General features: G+C 37.7%; 1 protein-coding gene across 1 annotated transcript in view; it reads left to right on the plus strand.

The window, feature by feature from the left end:
• The window catches only part of LOC135698378 (protein muscleblind-like), an 847,806-nt gene that overhangs the window by 37,496 nt on the left and 784,236 nt on the right, over positions 1 to 26,074 (plus strand). Inside the window, exon 2 of the mRNA XM_065218320.1 lies at positions 23,621 to 23,658. The gene's annotated coding sequence lies outside the window, so the exon portion shown is untranslated. The remainder of the gene's footprint in view (positions 1 to 23,620; positions 23,659 to 26,074) is intronic.

Here is a 26,074-nt window from a genome sequence, read left to right on the forward strand (position 1 = left end):
TTGTGTAGAATAGCAAAAGGAATCGAATAGTGCGAGCATTTTGCAATCTGAACTAATGCGTCGAAAAAAACTGCTCTTCAATTTTTCGAAAAGCATCAAAGTAAATTGAACCTTAAGCACTTAAATTAGCACTCTATGCACCATTTTTTTTCCTGAATTTTGCTGATGTATGAATAGAAAAAAAGTAAAGAAACAATACATTGAGTATTGAGTGGTATCGGCTCGTCTCTCTGTTCTCTCGATAGTCATAGCAAGCGAGCACTTGATTGGTGATTACGACTAAAACTTTGATCAATTTTTAATAGTTCACCATTTATTAAAACAACTATCATCTTTAAACAAAACAAATCTTTCAATCAATCGGAATAAAATTAAAAAAATTAATTTCATTCAAAAATTACTATTTTGTAAGCATTCATAACCTGACACTATTTCATCACACTTTTTTTATTTGTTCCCCAATATAGTCCACAAAAATCGAAGTCCGACGTCAAAAACCTTCCGTCGACCAAATAACAGATTTACGTATGAAACTTATACACTACCCTCCCTCTCTGTATCCTGTCTACATAGTTATGGACACTTCCTGTAACACAAATTTTGCGACTGTCACCTACCGATAGCATTCTAACTGGTTCATAAGACTGAAATGTGGACAGTGAGAGATTTCATTTTGAAAATGGAACACGGAACAATATGAACGATTATAGGATTTTAGATATTTTTGAAGATACTGAGGTTGGGATAGATAATGAATGTTGGGCATTTCAATATTCCGAAGAAACTGAAGAAATTTTTGATTGTTATTACAATTGTAGGCTTATTGGGTTATGATAGATAAAGTGTTTTTTGTAAAGTAGCACTTGTCTATAGTTTAAGATTTATTGTATATATTTTATTGTATATTGATTATGAAATGTTGGCACTTTAAAATTCATTCGATTGTGACTAATAAAATATTAACAGCAATAATGTGATTTAAGAGATGAATTCTGATGTGATTTAAGGTATCGTATGATGGCTTTTGACCCATGGCCACTTTCTGGAGGTCCCTAAAACATGGTCAAATGTGGTCAGGGTGTTCCTGGGAATCTAAAATGTCTACCATTGAATTGGATTTTGCATTCTCATTTCATTTGAGGTGTCATGGGTTTTATTAATTTTGGGACGGATTTATTCTCATGGCCCATACAAAACGAATCATCTTCCGGTCACATCTCGGGAACCAGAGATTTTCGGTGACATTATGTAAAAATAATATTGGGGACAAATTACACCATTATTTATATTTTTAATTAAACATGAACTTTAGTTATCCTTATAAAGGAGACATTTAAGTAAGTTTGTAATCCAAACACTGAATATTGCCACCGCAAAGCTACAGCAAATGAGCCTGGAAAAATAAACAGATTATAAAAAAAATGATCGTCATGACATCTACATAGGTGTGAATACTTGCGGAACCAACCATCCCGTTAATCGATATTGGTGCCCTTTTAAATTTGCGATTCAACTCTTCCGGCAACCAAAATATAAACTAAACCATAACTGTTTTTGAGGATTAGTAGTGGATGAAAACACGATATCCTTAAGTGAACCAGCAGAGAAGAATCATTAGAATTGAATTTGAAATACCGTACTCCGGGGGTAAATCGATCACCGGGGCAAATGATCATTATGGGTTGCATTTTTCGATATCTCATATAAAATTTTCGATGATTGATATCAAGAGAATTTCATCAATAGATTCTAATGATTGCATTGACGAGTTTCTAATAACAAAAAAGTAGATTTTACTGTATAAATTTAAATAGTATATAACTCTCATTCAATAGCATTCAAAATCATCATCCACACAAACGATCATAGGGCTGCAATGATTTTTGACATTTTATTGGAGGTGTTTTTCATTCAACTAAGTGTCCAGTCCAATTATCTGCATTATTTAATAAATTTAATTATTGAAAAATCAATAATTTTCTGTGAAATGTATAGGGATTTTTTAAGAAACGTCTTACATTTAGGCGCAACTATGCATTGTAAGGAATATTTGTTGTAATTTCTGCTGGAAATAAACTTCGCACAAAAATTTAAGCATCTGATTCGGCTTAAAGGATCCTAAATTTGGAATACAAGCAATTAACTTGAAAGCAGGGTTGATTAATTTCACCGCATATCGAATTTTAGAATTTGAGATTTCAAAAATATCCTAAATACTCAATATGATTAGTAACTAAAGGGTTATACGGTCAAAATTTGGTCAATATCAACTTGACGTATTTCTTTCAATTTTGCATTTAAAAAACCTGAACACCCCTCATTTTGAAGGTGTGTGTGTGTAGAATGTTGCTCCTATTTTGATTTTGGAATTCACTCTTCAGTTGTCAAAATGCCGTCCAAGCAAGAAGAGCAGCGTATCAAAATTTTGCTCGCGCATCGCGAAAATCCGAGCTACTCGCACGCAAAGTTGGCAAAATCGCTAAAAGTTGCCAAATCAACCGTTACAAATGTAATTAAAGTGTTTGGGGAACGTTTGTCGACAGCCAGGAAGTCTGGATCGGGGGGAAATCGAAAACCGGAAGCCGCTGAGACGACAAAGAGAGTTGCCGGTAGTTTCAAGCGAAACCCTAACCTCTCTCTCCGAGATGCCGCAAATAAGCTGGGTGTATCGTCTACAACCGTGCATCGAGCCAAAAAACGAGCCGGACTATCGACTTACAAGAAGGTAGTGACTCCAAATCGCGATGATAAACAAAATACGACGGCCAAAGCGCGATCCCGGAGGCTGTACACGACGATGCTGACGAAGTTTGACTGCGTGGTAATGGACGACGAAACCTACGTCAAAACCGACTACAAGCAGCTTCCGGGACAGGAGTTTTATACGGCAAAAGGAAGGGGAAAGGTAGCAGATGTTTTCAAGCACATGAAACTGTCAAAGTTCGCAAAGAAATATCTGGTTTGGCAAGCCATCTGTACCTGTGGCTTGAAAAGCAGCATTTTCATAGCTTCCGGGACTGTCAACCAAGAAATTTACGTGAAAGAGTGTTTGAATAAACGTCTGCTGCCTTTCCTGAAGAAACACGGTTGTTCCGTACTGTTTTGGCCGGATTTGGCATCTTTTATTTATTTTATTTATTTATTCGTCAATCAATCAAATCGTAGACTACATATTAACATTAAGACTTATGTTCTATGACTTCGCAGGGTTCTGAAATATATTTTTAATTCTGTTGAGGGCATATTTAGGTCAATCATTTCACAATGATGATTATAAACAGTCATCATCTGATTTACCGGTCCAAATTTAGCGTAATTGGTCCGATGGCGATCTACTGCGAACAACTGTCGATTGCGTAATTGTCGGGAAGGTGCATACAAATTTAACCTTGACAATAGATCAGCTGAGTCAATGCGTTGCGAAATGATATTGTTTAATAAAGAAATCTTTGCGTAATCCCGACGTTCTTTCAATGTTTGAATGCTGATCAGCAAGCAACGTGCTTCATATGACGGGAGAGGAAAAGCCGTCCAACCTAACTTACGTAATGCATATAATAAAAATTGCTTTTGGATTGACTCTATTCGTTCTTCATGCTTTTTCATATAGGGTAACCAAACAACGCTACAATATTCTAAAATTGACCTCACATAAGCAACGTAAAGTGATTTAATTGCATAAGGATCTTTAAAGTGGAGACCGAAACGTTTTATAAAATTAAGCATATTGCCTGCTCTATGTATTATTGTGTTATAATCAAGGTTGCAAAGACTCATTTCAGCTAAAATAATGTTTTTCTGAATAATAAAACCAAAAGTTGGTATGATGGCATGTTTTACTTGTAACTTACAAGAAGAGGTTACAAAGTATGCGTTGGAAACATAAAACCTGTAAATTTTGCTTTCTATGAGTCACAATCAGCGATTTGCTGATCGCTGAGTGAGTGAGTGAGTGAGTGAGTGAGTTTGTGAAAAATCGCTGATTGTGACTCTCATGAAGTGAAATAAACAGGTTTAATATGTCAAACACATTCTTTGCAACCCCTTCTTGTATCCTACCAATTCAAAATTTGATCATGGCATCTAATTATTTCATAATTTAGAAAAACATTGTTTTAGCTGAAATGTGTCTTTGCAACCTTGGTTATAATGGTCCACAAATGTCAATTTAGAATCTAGAATAACACCTAAATCTCTTACATTTTCACATTTTTGAACATTTTCATTACCTAATGTAATACAAAGATTTTGTTTGTTTAGTTTTCTACTGTACGTTATAATATTACATTTTTTGATATTAAGTTTCAATAAACTTTTACTACACCATCTGTAAAAAACATTTATTTCATTCTGAAACACATTCATATCGTTATCGCTTCCTATTTCTAAAAATAGCTTCATGTCATCAGCGTATATAAGTACCTTGATATTTTTTAAAATAAGAGAGACGTCATTAATGTACAAAATAAAAAGAAGAGGACCTAGGTGCGATCCCTGGGGAACCCCTGACGTGACATGAATTGGCTTAGATGTTTTTTCGTTGAATCTTACAATTTGCTGGCGATCAACTAAATACGATCTAATCCAGGTGATGAGCTCCATCTCAATTCCCATTTTTTCTAATTTAAAAATCAGCATTGGGATATCAATTCTGTCAAACGCTTTACTGAAGTCTGTATATAGAGCTTCTACTTGGTTACCTCTGTCCATTGCATTTAATACAAAGTCCACAAATTCCAAAAGGTTTGTGGTGGTTGAACGGCCTTTAAAAAATCCGTGTTGTGCACTAGTTATTCTTTGTTTTATTTGGCCAAAAATGTTTTTATTTATAATTGATTCGAAGAGTTTTGGAATGCACGAAATGATAGCAATCCCACGATAATTTCGAATATCGGATTTTTTACCTGATTTATATATGGGTATTAAGTAAGATTTTTTCCATACCTTCGGGAATATACCGGATTCAAGCGACATATTAAACAGCCAGAATAAAGGGGTTGTGAGTTCAGTTGCTAAGTTTTTCATAAAAGTAGGTGGGATTCCATCTGGTCCTGAACCTTTAGTGGCGTCCAAATCTCGTAGGCCATTCCAAATATGTGATGACCATGACGCGAAATGTTATTAACGCCAACAGTAGTTGAAAAGTCAGGAAAATAAGAAAAATATTCAAAATCACGATCATTATCTGAAAATTTCGTGTATGTTTCTTGAAAAAAAGTGGCGAAAAGATTACATATATCATCAGAATTATTACCTTCCTTTTCATCCAATGTCATTTTTGATGGAAAACTGCACGATTTCATTTTAGTTTTGACGTAATTGAAGAAGTTTCTTGGACATGATTTAATTTCATTCTCTTGCCATTACGGTAAAAAGGCCATGGAGTGGTACGCCGCCAACAACGTGCAAGTGGTTCCCAAGGACAAGAACCCTCCCAACACGCCAGAGCTCCGCCTAATTGAGAAATACTGGGCTATTGTCAAGCGGAACCTAAAGAAGACCAAAAAAACTGATAAGGGCGAGCAGCAGTTCAAGGCAAACTGGCTTTCTGCGGCGAAGAAGGTGGACAAGGTGGCTGTACAAAATCTGATGGCAGGGGTCAAGCGTAAGGCCCGGCAATTCGGATTTGGAAAAGCGGAAGCCTAACTGAATATTTTTCCTGAATTTTATACTAATTGAACTTGAAAAAGAAATTTAATTTGATTTTTTAAATAAACGATTTCACCGATTTACACGCGTTTTCCCTTGACCAAATTTTGACCGTATCACCCTTTATGCAGAACGATAGCGACCACATTGCTACTGATTTTAATACAATAATGTCAATTTCGTTTAATGTAGAAATTTATTTCTATGTTTTAATTATAAAGTGATCACTTTTCCACCGGATTGCGGCTTTTTTAGCAATTAGAAGTTAATAGTTATTTAGAGTTAGTGAAACCTTATAAGAATCTTACCTAATCTTACCTTGTGCAATGTAAAAAAAGTTATCCAGTATCATACCATATAGCATGTACTATTTTTTTGTACAGGAAGCTATCCAATGCCATACCAGCCAGCACGCATCTTGAATCAAATATTGCATACATCACGGCGTGAATTGGTCAAATGTACTAAAATAGAATTTAAATCAAAACCAAACCAATAGGGGAAATGACGGCTTCGGCATGACAGACTATTTTCGGCAACCCAAACTGAAACACTATTTTCACTGGATTTTCTTACGAAAACACTTCGCTGAATGCATGCAAACGATTCTTTATGCTTTCAGCTTCAATTTGACTTTATTTTTACTTTATTTTTATTACTGAGAAAAAGCAATCTAGCAAGTTTTTCTTGAAATGCAACACACGCACTACAAATTGTAGCTGATTTCGAGTTGCCGACCATAGAACAGCAGATTTACATGCAGTTCAAATGGAACGGTTGCCGAAGAAAAACTGGTTGCCGACAATACTCGCTCTCGCTAGAGAAGATTGGAGCTTTGTAAAAGCGTTTCAAAACAGTTTTTGACAATTCTTTCGACTGAAAATGTTAGAGCAGCTGACAGCAAAAGATTGTAAACAAACCAATACTGCATATGTGTGCGTTCCTTAGAGAAAAAGGCTATAGAAAGAAGGTCGCTGCTTAGGTTGCCGAGAATACGTAAATTCCCCTATATCAAATGCAAACTAATCATGCTGGATGAGAATACCAAGTGAAATATCATCAAGGTTTTCCATCCAGTGTGTTCTAGAATATCATTAGAAGACATTTAAGCGATAATATGTACTTTAACGAATCATGTTTGTATTAATTAATGCGTGAAGTTAACGATTTACATAGTTGGAGATGCTTAACGTCAAAATGATCTTTGCACGCTTTCTACTCTCTACATACAATTTTCACACTGCCGTACTCTAAGGGAACTATCAACTCTATACTTTTATCTCCTCATCTATCGTATAAAATGGCCACTCTGAGTCTGATATTTGACGTTAGGCACCTCCAACTAAATACCTTATGGTTAATTATTTCATGCTTGTCTGTCTGATTTAGTTTTACTTCAAAGCGGGGTTCTCCAAATAAACTTTAATTTGTTGATACAGATACTTGCTAGATGGGAATACTGAGCCAAATATTATTAAAGTAATTCATCCATTGTATTCAGGAATATAATTAAAAGAAATTTAAAATAATTAGCAATGAAGTTTAATTGATCAAATTTTATTCCATAATTCACTTTTATTATATTTGGCTCAGTATTCCAAAGACTCGACCGTCAATTTGACGTAGGATTACGTGCTCGGTATCAATATATGGCGACTATGTTAGGGAAACCTCTTTTTGCAGGGAATCGGTGATAAGTTTGATCACCATTGCAACAGTTGAACATTTGTGTCATTTTCAATAGTGATCTATCAAAAATTGATAAAGTAGTCATTGTAGCAGCTTCGTAGAAAAATTTCGAATCGATTGTTTAGAATTATTAAAATCCATCCGCTATTGACACAGTTATAAGTGGTCAAAACCTGACCACTTTTCGTAGCGCGGTCGATTTTGGTTTTTTGAAATTGCACCCTCTGTTGCCAAAAGACGTAAACCTACGTCAAAAATGAACCATGAAGTTTAATTGTTGAAATTTCTTCTAATGGTATTCGTGAAAACACTGGACGAATAACTGGAAAGATATTTCTCTTGGTATTCTCATCCAGCATGATTATTTGTATGGAATTATTGGTTAAGGGTTTTGATTTAAATGTTAATTTAGTACATTTGATCAATTTACGCCGTAATGTATGTAAAATTTCACTAAGATGAGTGTATAACTTCATGTGCTAACAATTAGTACATGCTGGATGGTACGGTACTGGATAACTCATAGTGCATATGTTTCCTGGGTGGTGGTGAATATGAAATTGAGCACAGAAACGCGTTTTTAAACTGAGTGTTTCGATAATTAACGCCACAAAAAGTGCACTCAGCTGCTCCACCATGATTTTTTTTTTTGAATGTATGCTAGCCAGCATACCGTAGTCCACGTAATCCATGGTTTGTTAATCCTGAAATTTAAATTTCTTATGAAATATTACGTCTGCTTTGAAACATAATACATATGTGTGATTATTTAGAACGCTGTTAAGAGACTTTGATAAAGTTTACGTAATATTTTGAGTATGGTAGGCATTAATAATCAAATTAAATAGTGTCTGGGTGTGCTACAATGTGTCTGGATTTCGGTGTATTACGGTACACAATTTATATCTTTGAATACTCATCGTTTCAACCCTGACGAAAAAAAAAACATTTGTCCATGTATACAAACAGTAAAGGTACTCATCCCGGGACTGAAATGACTCCATTCCCCCCACCGACCCCAAAAATGTATCTGGCCTCAAATCCTCTAGTCCTTTGAGCAAGCTAATCTTCTCCTTGGCCTCTAGCCCACGAAATGCTTACAGTACAAAACTGATGCGGCAGGCGCCATGTGTATTTTAAAGTGTTATGCTTTTCTCTCGCATATGAATGAGAACCGGCAACGGCTGGAAAGATTTTCCGATTCCGCTTGAGGCTGCCCTTGTTGCCGTGTGGCATCACTAATATCGGCTACATCAAAACTTATATAACCATAAAAAAAATGCTGCAACACTTTCGCTCCATTCGTTATGTGATTGGAAGGTGGAAAACGGATGCTGCTACTGCCACACAACAGAAAAGGGGTCCAGCCGTAAAATTCGTCAGCAGTCCAAACGGTGACAGTTCTAATTGAGATGTAAAATTCGCATTAAAATATCACGAGTGTACTCACAGGCAAAACAAACGGCATGAACATCCTGTATGTTTTCTTGTATCATGTAATGTAATAAAAATGAGCCTGGAAAAATAAACGAATTATTAAAAAAAATGTAATGTAATGTCATTACTTACGATGGACTGCAGCGTTCAAGCAATTGTTTCTAGAATAAATATTTTCATGCAATACCTTCACGCGCTGATATTTCAGCCGCAGTGCATTTGAGGAATCAAAATTTAGCTATCATATAAATCCCATAATTATTTTAAAAAAAAATCAGATGACCACATTACAGAATCTGTTCATGCGGTGAAACAATAGAAAATCCGCTTACTGCAATTCTGTAATAGAATCTTACATTTCCCGGTTGGGTGCAGGGAAGAGTAGTTGGGATTTTTATAGCAAAAATAGCTCCGCGCCCACACGTGCGCATTCGGTAGTCGGAAGAAATTAGAGATTATCTCATGAAATTTCAAAACTGAATGCCCATGATTTGTTTGTTTCCGTCTTTTTTTGCGTCTCCAGTGTACGCTTCTGCTGCAAACCGATCATAGCAAATTGCAAACGAAAATAAAAGCAAAAATGTAACCCAAAAGGGTAAAATAAAATAAAATAAAATAAAAATAAAATTGCAATATCGGTTCAGTACAATTCGCTCCGGAGTTCAAGTCATGTTGTACGCTGAGCTATGTTGGTTGGCTGGCAGAGTATCCCACTCCACAGCAGTCAGTCATCGAAAGTCGAGGAAAAAAAAAGAACGGCGAGTTCAGACATCCCTGACGGAACCGTGGCTCAAGGAGGAACCCAAACAGAAGAACATTTGGCAAAGAAGTGCTCTTTTGACTTATGCATGCAGATGATTCCAGTGGGGAGTAGTTTGCTTGCCGCTCGCTACTCTGCTACTTCTTTTAATGCTACGGTTCAATTTGCTCTGCACTGTTCTACGACGAGAACATGAAGTAGAAGTGCTCAGTGCGCTGTAATTGGAAGAAAGGAATCTATGTGGAAGAAATTTCAAAGGCAATAGAGATTCTAACCGCTGGGAATTCTCACGATTTCGGGGCACATTTCGGGATACTACAAAGACAATCTAAGCTGCTTTGATATGGATCGGAACTGCATATTTGGGATCAATAATCTAGGTTCAGGATATCGTCTTTTCGCTACGACCGTTGTAGAGTTAGAAGTGAGCACTTATGAAGATGGCACAACATGGAATAAACATTTCTGTAGAATGTATATTGCTTTAGGTGAATATAATTTTGAAACCTCAAGCTGATGCAAAAGAGAGAAAAAAAACCATCGGGCAAAATGTGTCCTTCAGCTTGGAACTGTTGGTTCCGAGCGAATTGTGAGCTCACGAAGTAATTTGGTCAATCAAAATGCTATTACAAAACTATATAAAGGGTGTCCACGATGAAATTGCCACACACAAAATTGATTCGCAAAATTCGAGTTTTCATCCGATTGCCATCAAATTTTCAGGGATTGAGAAATAACTATTAAACTTCATTTTACCATTTTACTCGTATTTTATTTACAGTCCATACGCAAATGCCCGCACCTTGGCCTTAACCCCGGTCATAAGATTCTGCACAACCTGTGAATCAACCGTTTTTTGCATGTAAACCCATACTTTCTTCAGTTCCTCGACTGTCTTCACTACCTTAGGTCGTTTAAGAAGGTGCTGCTTCATAATCGCCCAGTACTTCTCGATGGGGCGGAGCTCCGGAGTGTTGGGAGGGTTGAACATTTTCGGCACGAAATTGACCTTATTGTCCGCATACCACTTCAGCACGTCTTTGGAGTAGTGGCATGAGGCCAAATCCGGCCAGAAGATTGTTGGGACGTTGTGGGCCTTCAGGAGAGGAAGCAGCCGCTTCTGGAGGCACTCTTTTATGTACACCTGTCCGTTCATTGTGTCCTGGGTCACGAAAGGTGCACTCCGCTTCCCGCACGTGCAGATGGCTTGCCAAACTGACTGAGTGCGGACATGCTCCGGAACGCTGAACTTATCCTTGGCCGTGAAAAACAGGTTGCCGGGGATCTGTTTGAAGTCGGCCTTCACATATGTTTCGTCGTCCATGATGCAGCATTCAACTTTCGTCAGCATGTTGAGGTACAACTTCCTGGCACGGGTTTTGGCGGACTTGTTATGCTTCTCGTCGCGATTAAGGGCCTTTTGTACCTTGAACGTTCGAAGCCCAGCCTTAGTTTTGGCCTTCTGGACAAAACTTCGGCTTAGGTGCAGCTTCTTAGCCACATCCCTAACGGAGGCGTTCGGATTTCGGTTGAAGGCCCCAACTACGCGGTTGTGATTTTTGGTGTTGTACGGAATTCTTTTTCCTTCACTTCTGGGCCTCTGATCGGTGGTCAACCGTTCCTCGAACCGCTTAATCACTCGCGACACCGTGGAATTCGCGATTCCCAACGTTTTAGCGATGGAACGATGCGAGAGATCCTTGTTCTCGTGATGAATGCGCAAGATTTTATCACGCACGAGCTGTTCTTTCGACTCCATTTCCGCGAGTTTTGATCACAGGACTTTAAAACTTGCATGATGTAAATAATGCACTATGAACTAAATCCACCCAAATTTTCATTAAATTCTACCCAACGGTTAAAAAGTTAGAGCAATTTCATTGTGTGGCAATTTCATCGTGGACACCCTTTATGTATACAAAATGCTCATAGCACGAAAAGGTATATAACAAGTATTATAATCGAAATGTGTTCAGCCTGTTGAGATGAATAAAATTTCTAAAAACTCCATGCATTTGGAATCAATCTACTTCCATACACAGGATCCCTTATTCAAGGTTTACAACTTTCCCTTATAGATCTTTGAGGAGTTTTCAGTACATTCATAGCCAGAACGATGTTTTTTCGGAAGAGTGTTCAAAACGAATCGGTGATGTAAAAGTTCGTTTCAGCAATGGGACAAAAGATCGCAAACTTAATGGCAGTTTTTGAGAATGAAGAGCTTTGAGTGTGTTGATTTATTTCCTTTTAATTCCGTTATAATTGCTCATCTTTTGACAGATACGCGTATTTCGTCAACTATTTGCAGACTTCATCAGTGCCAAGTTCTCAACACCACTGAATACTTGGCACTAATGAAGTCTGTAAGTAGCAGGACTAAACATACTCATTACAGTTTAAATACTACTTTTAGAAATTATGAAACTATGTGATATTATAATAATAATTAGTAAGATGCAAGTAGAAAAGGTAAAGTTTGTGTATGACAGATAAAATGTGTCAATTTCACTTTCAGAGTGTCACAATTAGCGATTAACTATAACGAGTAGTACTCACATTGTGACCCTCTGAAAGCAAAACTGACTGGTTTTATGAGTCAGTTACCTCCTCTTCATATAAAAATTATTATTATTATCATCTTACATATAAAAATTATTATTTTAATCAAGGTTGCAAATACTCATTTATGCTAAAATAATGTTTTTCGGAATAATAAAACCAAAAGATGGTATGATGACATGTTTTACTTGTAACTTACAAGAAGAGGCTACAAAGTATGCGTTTCAAACATAAAACCTGTAAATTTTGCTTTCTATGAGTCAAGCGATTTGCTGATCGCTGAGTGAGTGAGTGAGTGAGTGTGTGAAAAATCGCTGATTGTGACTCTCATGAAGTGAAATAAACAGGTTTAATATGTCAAACACAGTTGCTATCCATCTCTCGAACCGATCAGTCGCTTTATCACCAGACACTATATTCGAGATTCTTTTGTGCGGCGTGCGAGCGTGTGCTTTTTACTTTACTATGAAAGTGTTACGAGAAAACTGTGTCGTATTAGACACATCGATTCTTCCCAAGCGACCGTGTATTTCGGTCATAAAAACATTCTTGGACAATGAGCTGCAGCTCGATATGTCGCTTGTGACAAGTATCCAGCCTCACAACGTAAAGAACGTTGTGTACCTGGGTATGCGAGACAAGGACGCGGCCGACAACATTGCTTCAGCCCATCATTTGAAGCATTGTATTGAAAGTGAGGGGAAAAACTTTCCATTACCCATCTACGTCGAGAGCAGTGCTGTTGACGTACGGATTCACGATCTCCCGTCGGATATGGATAATGTGGTTATCGTTAACCATATGCGCCAGTATGGAGAGATAATTGCAATCAGAAGTGAAGTTTGGAAAAGCTACTTTCCAGGCTTGATTAATGGAGTTCGCGTCGTAAGGATGAAGCTTAATCATCCGATTCCCTCTTACATTACTGTGGACGACGAAGTGACTTTGGTGTCATATAAAAACCAAGTCAAAACTTGCCGTAACTGTGACCGAAAATCTCACCCGAAACAACGTTGCTCCGAAGTGGCAACAGCGGTAGCAGCAGCAAAAAAACAGAATTCACAATCGGAGATGGGGAAAAATAACACCAGCAGCGATAAAAATCACAGCAACAGTAACATCAACAACAACAACATGAAGACCAACGGCAATAGCAAGCTTGCGGACGCAGCTAAAGATAAGCAGTGGCCTTCTCTTTCTAAACCGGCAACTGATGCAGATCTACACATAAACAATAGAGCAGTGATGAACAAGCGACAAAGGTCCGTTGAATCGGAAACAACAAGCAACCATACGAAAAAAGTTAACACGAACGAACCAACTTCCAGTGATAGTGATTGCAGCCTGACCACCGTGAGTTACATTTGTCCCTACACGCAGCGACCATACAAGATCCCTTCGTTTGAGTGGATTGAAGATGAACAGCAGAAACGTGCTTTGATCGAGGATTACAAGCAGAAAGTGGATGCTTTGTACCTAGCGCAGCAAAATGAACGAGACAAAAATATTTGAATTGTTTTTTTTTTATGATACTTGGCTCCGTTGAGTCTTTTTTAGACATATGAGCCTTACAAATAAACAGATTGAAAAAAAAAAAAAAAAATATGTCAAACACATTCTTTGCAACCTCTTCTTGTATCTTACCAATTCAAAATATGATCATAGCATCTAATTATTTCATAATTAAAAAAAAAACATTGTTTTAGCTGAAATGAGTATTTGCAACCTTGATTTTAATATCACAAAGGGAAATTTACGTATTCTCGTCAATCTAAGCAGCGTCAGTACTTCTGTTAGCATTTTTTTTAGCGTCACACACATATATGACGTATCTATTTGTTTAAATTGATCTGCTGCTTGCTTCTCTATCCATTCCAATCGACAGAATTGTTCAACACTGTTTGAAACGTTTTTACAACGCTTCAAACTACTCAGGTGAGTATTACTATTGTCGGAAGCCTCTTTTTCTTCGGCAACCTTTCCATTTGAACTGCGTGTTAACCAGCTGTTCTATTATCGGCAACTCGAAAGCAGCCGCATTTTGTATTGGAAGAAAAATCTGGCATAATAGGCTTTGGCAGTCAAAAACATGTAGTCATATTGAAGCTGAAAGACTAAGGAATCGTTTGAATACATTCAGGGAAGTGGTTTTATGGGAAGTGAAATCAACGTTTACATTTTGGTTGTCGAAAATAGTCAATGGATGTCGAAACCAACATTTACCCTAGTTTCATAATTTTGAAAAGAAGTATTTGAGCTGTAATGAGTATGTTCGTTCTGGTAAGTAGTGATATTTTGATTATACAAATGAATATGCCAAAGGTAAAGCTTCTGAATTATAATTAAAACATTAAATTTTCCTCGTTATTTTCTTTCATCATTGATTGTTTGTTTTGTTTCTTTATTAATGAGACTTTTAGCCTTAGGCTGAAACGTCTCTTAACCTCATTGAACTTTAAAGATCCTTTATAAATTTATCTTCAGGAATAAAATTTATTTTAATATATCTGCTTGAATTGTTTTTTTTTATGGTTATGGAATATGGATATTATTCACAAATTTTAAATTTGAATAAATTGTTTAAAATTCTGAACTTAAGAATTATTATGCTTGAAGAAATTTTCAAAAACAAGAAAAATTTCAAGTTTTATCGTGGTTTTAAAGCATGCTACAAGTCTAAATCATGGTCTCCAGAACCGTCATAAAACCAAAATTGTTACTTGGGTATACATATAGACATTGAGTATTTTCCTATGTATTTTTCAAGATTGAGGACCTTGTATAATATTCAAGGTTCATGAAATTTGACAATAATTTCTAAGGAGCTCATTTCAAGGAAGATCTGGGCAGAGCAGTAAAACAACAAGTGCAATCTTCTTTTAATGTAGTCCTGAGGAACTACAGATTCTATGTGAAAACCAAGGTAGTTCTGATTAGAATTCCATCCAAACTCTTGATATGATTCAAAAGAATTTTGAAAGAAAATTCTTTGAAATTTAGAAAATTAATTCCTATGAAATTATGAAGAGGACTATAGGGAAATACAAAGAATAATTCCAAAGGAATTCTATGGATGTTTCTGAAAGTTTCAGGGAGAGAGAAAAGTCCCTAGCATCATCCTATGGACATTTTTTAAGAATGCTTCGGAAATTTGCTAAAATAAGGATTACAATAACATCTGAAAATAATTCCAAGCGAACTTCAAAGGAACTCGGAAAAGATTTCCAAGGGAGTTCTGACTTCAATGCCAAATAATTATTATAGTGAAATCTAAGCACTTTTTTAATCACTGCAAGCGAATTCCTAGGAAACTTTCAAAGTGAGTAGTGGGAAGGTGTAATATTTAAAGGGCATTCTAAAATGAATTCATTGAAAATTCTGAGAATAACTCCATAGGATTCGTTAATCATATTTAAAACCACTGCTCTGATGGGGAGACAATAAAACTGAAGCATTCAGTGTTCGTAAAATCATTCTCAAATCTCAGCCTTGATTCACGCTTGATATTCTCATACATATTAACGCAGTCACACTCACAACGCCGAAAAATCTTTCCAATTTTAAACTCGCAATATGTGTTACTTTTTCAATCCGTGATGCACAGACAATAGTGATAACAATGAATAACACCAAAATATAAATAAATGAACCTGAAAAGTAATCGGTGAACGACGAATTATGCAAGGTAAAACTCATAGGCACATAAACTCACGCATGAGATTTGAGATTTTTAGTTTTTCCGAACATTACTGCTTCTAAAATTGAACTTTTACATAAATCATTAATTGACATGATTACTGATATGCTAAAAACTAGCTTCATGTTTGATGCTATTCAAACTAGAGTTAAATTTGCAAACAATTCCGTATGTATTGTTTCAAGATAGTTATAGAAAAAATGCTGTGACGTGTGCGCGTAGATACATCCGCGTAGTAAACCGATTGAATAAGTAAATCCGTGTCGAACGATATATCTAAACAATGTAAGTTACGAAAACCACGCGAATTCCGAAAGCCGTGCGAGACAACCGAAGCGAGAAAAAAGGCTTATTATCATTTAAAGAGTGCCACCAAAATAAATGTGATAGCCTATGTTGGCAAGTTAATTAATTTTGGTTTCCTCCCTAAATATTCTATTTATTTACTACTGAGCTTTGTATCAAATTAGTTAATTTAAAGAACGTATCAATCATTTCAAGATTTCGCGACCGTACCGAACAAATTCTATACTACAGAAGCTCAAAAAAAAAAAAAAAACTTTTGGTGAGCTCTACTGCATTGCGAATCACTTCTGCGTAAGCTCCGTAGACGTAGGCGCGTTGATTCCGACAGCCGCGAAAAGTTAAACATGCATCAATACCACATAAGGAAAGATCGATTTTACTTATGGTTTAGTTCATAGATTAACATTGACTGCTGTTTAAAAATGTAAGTACTTGAACACTAAGAAATAAGTTAACTCAGATGCTTTAACCGCATATATAAGAGATTTCGCGTATTGAGAGAATAATATAGTAATCGAGTACAACAAACTCAGGGGAATACAATACCTCCAAAAGTTTAAAAGCTATCAATTGTCACATACCTCTACTTTTACTTATTTCCTAAACTATTCCTCTCCTTGTTAATCTGCTTAATTCTATTGGTCTGCCTGCGGTTTTCTTTTTAAAGTTCAAGACTAAATAAGAAGATTTATTCTACAATTTTAAAGGTTAATTGCCTCCCTAAGCGGACATGCGGGGGGCATCCTAGTTCTTTTGTTAATCTACTTAATGTCATTAGACTTTCTAAAGTTTCTTATTTAAGTTCATTTGATGATTATGATATCTCATTAGTCTAATTTAATAAATTATTAAAAGCTCTAATTCACCTAATCAATCATAACCCATGCTTTATTAAGTACATGCACTTGTGCTTGTAATCTGAAATTAAACGTGTTTCAAGTTATTTTGATTTATACCCCGTTCACATTACAACCTATATCACGTAATATAGGGTGTCTTGCAATAAGCACTCATACATAGGATTTCCAGTGAAAACTAGATGTATGAGTGCTAATTTGCAAGACAGCGTATATCACGTGATATACGTTGTAATGTGAACGGGGTATTAAGCCTATACCTATTTATTATATCGTAGTTCGACCCCGGTAACACCTTCATGTGACTAAAAGGCTTCATTTTGAAGTTAGTTTCCTAGCTGATTTTTAAATTATATAGGGTATATGCTCCAACTATGCTCACACGCTTCCACTATGTCGCACCACAAAAATACGTATGGGTATGTCATAATAGAAGCTCGCCACAGTGGAAATCCCGAGCCATAGTTCAAACACTTATCCCAAATCAAATTGAAGCACATATAAGATTAGTTGCAATACCATGTACAAAAATCATGTGTAACATTGTTTCCTGAGTAATACTTCAATGAAAACAACAATGAAAGCTTCTCACGCAAATAGAAGGAGCACCGTTGGGCACTTTCTGAAATATTTCAATAGTGTAATTCTCTTGCAAACCCAAATAAATCTATCTGCGTAAAAATAAATAAAATAAGAGTGACACACCAAAAAATTATGAATTTTAATGGTTATGTAAATATCCATGCATGCTAAAATTGAAGCATGTAAACTTCCTTTTCACGTAAACTAGCAACTTGCAAGAAATATTGCTTACAAAGATGGATGGTTGCATACAATATTTAGAATATTTCATTAATTGACTCATAAATTTACACGATCTGTAATGTGAATTTGTAAGATATGTGACGCTCCATTTATGTGCATCATAGTGACATAAATTTACACTAGTTTTTTCGAACTGTGGATTTGCGGCAAAACCCGCCAGTATCACACCCAACGTCAGTGCCTATACGTAAGCGTACTACGACGCGGCTCTCAATCAAAGGAGTAACAAGTGTGATACTATCACTGCTAGACTAGATCTTTGGTACTCTCATGAAGTGTTTTATCAGAGAGGGGAAGCTTAGTAATCCCCATTGCCTGCCCATGGCGCCATTCTATCGCGGCATGAGCCAGCAACGCCGGCCATAAACCTACCGTCTCCAACATTCCACTATAAAGCATGAAATTAAGCCCGCCCACCAACAGCAAGGTGCAAAAACTAGCCAAGGGGAGGGGAGACGTGCATATTGCCGTTATAACTGAAACTTTCCTTAAACCTGACCATACAATTAAATGGGACGCAAATTATTTCATTCATCGAAATGATCGTCTTGATGGACCCTGTAGCGACGTTGCCATCTTTGTTCATAGAAGTATCAAACATCCAATTCTTTCTTCGTTAGAAATCAAAGTTTTGGAAACTTTGGGAGTTTCTGTTAAAACAAAATTTGGACAACTTACGTTAATAGCTGCCTACTTGCTATTCCAATGCATAGGCCAGCAAAAGAAGGTCTCAAGGGTGACCTTCAGAAACTTAACCTCTGTAGGTCAAAATTCTTTATTGTTTTAATTTATTTTAATGCAAAACACTGCTCATTTGTAATGCTCAAGCAATTCCAATGGTAATAATCTGTTTGATGATTGTTCTGCAGGTTATTACACTATTCAATATCCAAACGGCCCAACATGCTTTTCTTCAGCAAGAAATTCCTAAACTATTGATTTGGTCTTAACTGACTAATGTCAACTTTGTAGCCAATTGGTTATCCATGCTGACTTCGGATCTGATCACCTTCCAGTTGCTTTTGAAAAATCATAAGAATTAATTTCTAATCCAAACAGCTCTACTTTCAATTACCTACCTACTTTGGGAGCAATATCGAACATTTATGGAACATAGCTTCGATCCAAATATTCCTTTGCAAACAAAATACTCTGATGAACAAAACTTTTGAAAATAATGTTTCGAAATTAGACCCGAGTTCCAAACCCATTTGGAAGCTAACAAACATTTTGAAAAAAAAAACCTCAACAGCCTATTCCAGCGCTTAAAAAAGGTGGTAAAATTTTGATCACAAATTTGGAAAAATCTCAGAAACTTGCTAAGCAATTCGAGAATTCCCATAATTTCAGTTTGAATCTTACTAGTCCTACTGAGAATCAGGATGCTCGGGAAAATATTTTTGATGATTCCTGGGGGGCTTCACATCAATATGAACTCAATTTTTGTAGATGAGCAGTTTGGTTTTCGCCATGGGCATTCAACTACTCATCAACTCTTAAGAGTTACCAATTTAATTCGTTCAAAAAAAGTCTTAAGGCTGCTCAATTGGAGTTGCTCTTCTTGATAAAGAAAAAGCATTCGACAGTGTTTGGCATGAAGGTTTGATTGCTAAATTGAAAAAAAAAAAAATTTCCACTTTATATTATGAAATAAGTTCAAAATTATCTAGGTAAATTATCTAAATTCCTAACATGTTAGAGCAGGAGTTCCTCAATGTAGAATTCTTGGGCCTTTTTTTCCTTTGATTTGTTTTCCGTGCTGAGCACCAATGCTACCAACGCCAGGGAGGCAGCTCCCACATCTGGACCCTACCTATCGATTCATCAACTCATGAACCGGGGACCAACGGCTTTACTTCCCGTGATCAGAGACCTACTATCTCTACTTATAACAAGTAGCCATAGCTAGCATAGCCGTGGCCTCACTTTTTATGCTGGCTACGAAAAGATGGCGGCGTGTCAGGCCCTAGCTATAATCCCATATCAGTCCCATATGGTAAAAGTAAGCATTGAGAAAAAGGCAGTTGAAGTTTCAAAGAGCGATTCGTAAAAATTTAAAAAATCATAGTAAATTAATTGACAATTCTTTCCAGTTGAAATCAGTTACTCTCAGAAGCTTTCATGTTTTGTTATATCACTGAAAACAGATGGCGATCCAAAAAGCATAATTTTAACTTGACCTCTGGACGTTCGAATTTCAGGATGGGACTGATATGTTATTACTTTGCTTAATGGAATAAACTGACTTAATGTGTTTTCACAGTTTTCATGATCAAAGTCCGTAGTTATATCACGTAATATGTAAGTAGATGCCAATTTATAGTGGATAACATTATCTTAAAATTGGCGAAAATCCATTTGGGACTGATATGCGACTATAGGCAGTATAGCATTTTTTTGTTTCAAAATCGAAGCATAACAATATTGTGAAAACATTGTTTATGTGAATTACATAAAGGGCGAACACGAAATTATTGCAACATATACCACTGGCTGTATCTCTATTCCCGCTAGGCGGAAATTAACCAAACTTTGCATAGTTTCTCTTTGAAGTGTATTGTACATCCTTTTTTTCTTTCTTTTCTTTCCTTTATTTAACGTCGGTCTCTGTTCCGCAATCTAGTGCCAATCACCGACGGACATCGATTGCCATCCATTGACGGCAATCGAATGTACAGGAAGGCAGCTTCCACACCTGCGTAGGATATCGCACCCATTCAACACACATGGGCCGGGACCAACGGCTTTACTTCCCTTCCGAAGGAAGACGTGACCAGAGATTTTTATGCCTCAGAAAAATCCCACCGACCTCGGCTGGGATTGAACCCAGACCCATTGGGGTGAGAAATCACTCACGCTTACCACTACACCACCGGTGCCGACTATTGTACATCCTTTAAATTGGGTTATTGTCTGTTTCGATGCGGCTAAAATGGAAGTGAGTCAAGTGAAGACGTGTGAAAAAATGTTGTCACATGGAAAATCCGGAGCTGTCCCATTTTTTTCCCTCGATTTTTTTTCCGTCGATTTTGTTTTCCGTGCTGAGCACCAATGCTACCGACGCCAGGGAGGCAGCTCCCACACCTAGACCCTACCTATCGACCCATCAACTCATGAACCAGGGACCAACGGCTTACTTCGTGATCAGAGATGTTAAGCCTCAGAACCAGGCTTCCAAAAAGTACAGCCTCCTCGCGACAGTTGGTTTATACCTGAATTGACTGTTGCTTTGTGTGCTTTACTACCGCTTGCTACCGTACGTTCAGATCTGAATTCGAAGTGTATTGGTAACAGCGCACGCACGAACGAATGAAAGCTGTATTAGAACAGTCGCATCTATACCCGCTTTGCTAAAATCATCGTGCTTGGAACGTAGTGAACCGAATGGGCTGTATTTATCCATTTCTTTATGACCAGGTTCTCAATGTTTCTGTCGTCAAAACAGCCTTCACAAACCGACGACATCCCTCAGCTTACCCAAGTGGCTGTCACGAAAAGGCTGTCACGAGACATTATATACAATTGATATACGGCAGTGGAGTATGGAAGAAACCCAGAAGAATGATCCCGAACAGATATGTCGGCCCGATGTCGGATCAATGTAAGGTCATTTTATGGTCGACGTCGGCCAAATGTCAGGTCGATGTCGGGTCAATTCTGTGTTAATGTCAGGTCAATGTCGGGCCAACATCGGGTTGGGGTTTGGTAGAAGTCAGGTTAGTGTCGGGTAGGCTTATATTTTTCGCCGGAGACCGTGCGTTTAAAAAAAAATATATCGGATGAAAATTTTGCAATGGTTAGCACGAACGTGATAGCAACCGAACGAGCTCCGGCGCCACACTGGTAGTGTAGTAGCAGTTTTACGACATACAAACAAAATTTCAAAGACAGCAGCAACGAATCGGCAGTTTGACGGACTGCTTGTTGTATGTACGAGGAAAGTTACGAATGACCATCCGAGGCTGTCATAGCCGAACGAACAAAATACATGACTAAGAACAAGCTGTCGTGAACAGCACAAGACGGCAACGTTGCATGTCGTATAAAAGCCTCACTGTGGGCTGTCGCTTATAGCTCAATCTCAAGGCTGTTGTAGGAAAAAGAAAGCGACAGCCGTTGGAATACTGTCATGAGGCGGTACTTTTGGTATGCCTGCTCAGAACCAGAAACCAACCCAGGCCTGCTGGGGTGAGAGGTAATAACGCTTACCACTACACCACCGGCACCACTAGAGCTGTCCCATCGTGCTTTAGGAAAAATTCTACTTATCAATAATTCAATCGTATCAATAGTTATAAACAGGGTCAAGGACCGGTTGCCATTGGATTACTAGCACGGAACAGGAAGGAAACCGGGAGTAGCATGTAGGAAATCGGAGGGAAAGGTCAAGGGTAATTTCACCCGAAATCCCAACATTTCAACAAGTGATGTTGCCAAAAAGATCGGTGTTTCACAACATTACGTTCAGATGGTTAAGACAATAGATGGATTACATGCATTCAAGGTTCAAAACTTCTCAAACCGTGATGAACGTTGCCAAAACCCGCACAAAGAAGCTCTGCACGGAAATGTTGACCAGATACACTTGCTGTGTGATATATGATGAAACAAAAGTCAAAGTTGACTTCCAACAAATACCAGGAGAGGATTTTATTCAGGAAAAGATAAGTTCTAAGTGGATGATCGTTTCAAGAAAAAAAAATGTCGAAATTTGCATCAAAATACACCATCTACACCATTGGAAAAAGAAGTAAAATATTCGACACAAAGGGCACCATCAATGGTGAAATTTACAAAAATGAATGCATCCAAAAACGTCTGCTGCCATTTTTAGGGCAGCACAATGAAAATCATTGTTTTGGCCGGACTTAGCTTCATGTAACTATTTTAAAAGCGTGATGGAATGATATGTGGCTAATTCGGTGCATTTTGTCCCCAAGCACATGAATCCACTGAACTGTCCAGAACTACGCTCAATCGAAACCTATTGGGCCATAATGAAGCGGGAACTCAGAAAGACCGAGTATTTAAAGGATACAAATGACATGCGGACGAAACGGATAAAAAAAACGAGAAAAAGGTTCCGGATACGACTGTACAAACTCTTATGGATGGCGTGAAGCAAAAGTGTCGGGCATTTTATCAAACAGCTCCCTAAAAATTGAACCAATATATGTATACTGTGCTAAATACATGCATAGAACCACTCAACAAATTTGGGTTTTATCTGATAAATACGTGAAATTTGAGAGCAAATTAAATTTGTTGCAATAATTTCATGTTCGCCCTTTACAATTTGAATATTAGGCAAGGTGTTATGTAATTTTGAATAGTTTCTATTGGGAAAGGCCCGGAGTAGTGCTTATCACCCATACACCTCACGCCAAAGTCATGAGTTCAAATTTAATCCCCGGACAAATCACGATTGACCTAAAAGTGTTGAAGTGACTATAATGGAAAAGGTTAGACGATTTATTTTCTTCATTTCTAAAATTCTCCTTGTCATATCGAGTCAGTTCTTGCTCGAACTAAAACTTCCAGGTTGTTTCAAACAACTTGGAGTTGCGCATATTTGGTAGAATGAACACCAGCACAAGGAACTTGGAGCAACTCGGATGGGCTAAATGAACACCAAATGTCTGTTTCGAGCTCTCATTGAACAAAGCTAATATCTGGAATCCATGAGCTTAAAACACATCTCCGACAAATCAATCTGTAAGAGATTTAAATCAAATTAGTAGCATCTATGGGATTCCGGAAATAATCGTCTCAACTTTATTTTAAATTTGAACCCATTTTTATTAATCTAGTTGTTTTGTTTTTTTCTACTTTTCTTTCCAGATAAGCGCTGAGGTGCGTTTGTATTCTGTTTAAATTTGGTAAGTCACAATCCCCCCTTATCACTGAATCGAACACTAAAGAAAAAAGAGAGCTAAATGATACACGAGCATGCAAGTGCTGATAACTTACTTCACCTGATACAAATCACAGATATGCAAATTGAGCTTGACAGCAGTTGTAGACGGAAGGCACTACGAAGCCATAGCATCAATTTCATAACGTCAACAGGATCATTAGCAGCTTGTCGAGATATCTAGCTCTCATCTTCCGATATTTGTTGCAAAGTTTCTGCCAGCTAAACAAGCAAGTGCTTTCCGCCTTTACACAACAAGTGCACAAAGTGCAACAAAGAAGTAGAAACGAAGGCGACGATTACATCTTATTTCAATTAACACTTACCATCAGCTCTCCAAGTTGATTATCGTCTTGGCACTCCTGCACCCAGTTTAAATGGAACTGAGTGAGTGTATTTTAACTTTTTCGACCCAAACTCACTCTCGCTGTCAGGAATGAAATTATATACGTGACTTGGAACCTGACCGCATGTGTATCTCCTTTCCGGAACCATCCTGTACAAGTGGACAACAATTCTTCAGCGCCTCCATATTGGTAGCCATTTTCCATTCACAAGAATCACCATCGTCAACAAGATGTTAAGTTGTCTTGAAGGTCCAGAAGTCTTTGGGAAATGTCAACTGGAGGATGGCATGAATTCCCCACACACCGTGCTGTCAGGTAATTTTTCAACCTTATTCAGGAAAAGATTGCGGAGCCCACACGATTGTTCAATGAAAGGAAAGGGATGTTCAGTTTGGTTCAGTTGAGATTGTCGCTAGACTTGAAAACCGAAATGACCAACTCGCGACAATCGATTTTACTCTCGCTATGTACGTTAAACATAACGTCGCATCTAGTGCGCTGTATTCGTCAAATGATGCGCTATAGTTCGCACTAGATGCGACGTTATCTTTAACGTACACAACAAGAGTTAAATCGATTGTCGCGAGTTGGTCATTTCGGTTTTCAAGTCTAGCGACAATATTATTCGTTTTGTGAAGTTGAGGAGGTTTATGGAAAATTTGGTAAAAGCAACCATCCCCAGTTTGTATCTAAAGGCTACATTCGTTACGATGTGAGTCAAGAAACTCTACAGCTTCCATCCGTGCGGTGGAGCAGGCGTAAAGATGATTTGTGAATCGGGCACTTGGTTTACCTATATATGATGCTCTAAAGTGAGTGGTGCGGTAAATTATCAACCCATGCACAAGTTCCGCGCAGCTCGATATCTTGCACCACCGATTGGAACGTGCTAAAGTTGGTAACATCACGCCGCTGAACTACATTACGCTTCAAGCCCTTTTTGGTTCACTGTCACGGCGGGCATCCACCTGAAGGGAGTGGGCCGTAGACGTATAAGAGAAAACATAAATAATTTTTCAATGCGCCGTATCCAGCAAGAATTTTTGAAATGTTTCAGTTAATAAATTAATGCATTTGGATTTTTCTTTCAAGGTTGCGCTTTCCAGCCCACTTTTGGAAAATAAATTTGTCACGATGAAGTGACTCCGAACATGCATTATTAATGGATGTATGTAAAAGTTCCTTGCATGTCTCTCGCCAAGACGGTTACGCCGACGACGACCATCCAAATGCATTCGATGCAAATTCCGTTAAACTGATACTTTGCTGATTAGCATCTTGGCAGGCAGCTTGAACTGCATTGCTTGCTACGGGGCATGGTTTGTCGTGTACCTAGTTATGCCATCACCACGTACCTACCAGCCACCGACCGACGAAACCAGATCGGTTTGTGGTGTAAGCCTTTGGAACCGGTATTAGGTTGCGCTCTTTTGCGATTGACGTTTGGTTTGGCTTACTTTCTCACTGCTGCAGTGTATGTCAATAAGCATACTCGGCAGATATGGGCTATGCATGCACGTAGGAAAAGGAAAGTGCATTCGATAATATACATACAAGCAGCGTAGTCAGTGCTATGATCTTTTGCCCTGACAGGTGACGGGATGGTAATCAGATGTTGTCGTCGTAGAAAAGTGTCTCGTAATCATCGCCATTATCGAGTGTACCACTCATGGAGATTTATTAGCCATTTTCGAACTCGCTTTCACGTTACTATGGATAACGGAAAATAGAATTCAACAAATAGACACGATAGAGATCAAAATCACAAGAACATTTACCAATTCCCTGCGAAACAGTGCATCAAATCAATCGATTACCTCTAACGAACGTGGCAGAAGAAGATTCGATCTAACGAAATTTTCCATTATTGCTATCGAACCGAAATCAAATTTAAACGCATTGTCAGACACATTTCCTTATGCGCTGCTTTTCATTGTTGAGCAACTTATTCCTTTCGGGACGAACATTCACACAGGTACATCAGCTAGTGCCAGATTTTCGGAAGCATTACCAATCCATAGTGTCTCTTGCACA

This window comes from Ochlerotatus camptorhynchus, unplaced genomic scaffold (genome assembly GCF_037179485.1).
Source record: "Ochlerotatus camptorhynchus isolate MF236.1 unplaced genomic scaffold, CSIRO-AGI_Acam_v1.1 ptg000085l, whole genome shotgun sequence".
NCBI classification, from domain to species: Eukaryota; Metazoa; Arthropoda; class Insecta; order Diptera; family Culicidae; genus Ochlerotatus; species Ochlerotatus camptorhynchus.